This window comes from Quercus robur, chromosome 4 (genome assembly GCF_932294415.1).
Source record: "Quercus robur chromosome 4, dhQueRobu3.1, whole genome shotgun sequence".
In the NCBI taxonomy this organism is placed as follows: Eukaryota; Viridiplantae; Streptophyta; class Magnoliopsida; order Fagales; family Fagaceae; genus Quercus; species Quercus robur.
Window position 1 is genome coordinate 75,920,957 of NC_065537.1, and position 1,244 is coordinate 75,922,200.

Sequence of the window (1,244 nt, forward strand, 5' to 3'; positions counted from 1 at the left end):
CTATGGTTTGCCCACTGATTCTATATATATATATATATATATATATATATATCTATATATATATCAGGGCCAATCTTGGCACTTTCAAGTTTTAAATTTATTCATTCTCAAAAAAAAAAAAAAAAAGTTTTAAATTCATTTTCTCTTTATAGAAAAAAAAAATTGTTTACTCTCGAGATTTTCAAAAATAAATAAATAAATAAAAAGAAGAAAGAACTAAAAAGCGATCCTATTTCTATGTTGAATGCAATATCCACTATGGATTGAGATTAGGTGCAATACTTAAGGTATTACACCTGATCTAATTGGTAGAAAGGTTGAGATTTAAAGTTGCATAAAGCAAATTTAAATCTCAACCATTAAACATTAAAAAAATGAGTAAAAATTGCACCAGACCTCAATCCATCCACTATCTACTATTCTATTTTAGTTGGTCAATTTTTTCATGCATATCCAAAAGACAAACCGGTTATTCAAATGTATAATTTTATTTTTTTGTTAGGAAAATGTGTAATTTTTTTTTTAATGATAGAGTGTGATGTTATTGATACAAAAGATATAAAAACTTTAATCATAAAGCTAGGTTGTTCACTACTAATACAAACTTTTGTTATACACCAATTGTAATATGTTGTCTCAATAATTATAAAAATATTTTTTTAATAGAAACATTATGAAAAATATTGTAAATGTATAAACTTATGAAATTATGAGTGTATAATATATATATATATATATATATAAATATGTAGGGACACGATTATTTAATGGCCCAATAATGGTGTTGGGCTCGTACATGAAAGATCCCTCACAATATGATTTGTAGAGAGTGGGCTTGAAAGGCTTGTCTTTGATCACGGGGCGATGGTCCGGTCCTGTTTTTAGAGGAATTCATGTAGAAAAAAGGAGTTGGATTTGAACATTTAAGCCCTATAGCGTCACATCCTGAGGGGTTGGACTCCTCGGACTTAGTCCGAGGATCATTAAGGTCTTCCTCCGGTTATCCGGCGGTGGTTTTTCTTTCTGTGGTGTGCATACATCGTTAAGTGGTTTTCACCTCTGGAGTTTTTCTCCTCGAGGTAGGATGGGAGTCCCTGGTTTTTTTCTCCATTGTTCCCCGTCCCCTTATCCAGATTACTTACTTTCTCTTTTATACTCGTCGACGCTCGCTGTCCTTCGTCCACGTGTAGGGTCAACCTTTCCAAGACTGATATTTGTCCCGTCAGTCTAATCCCAGAATCATT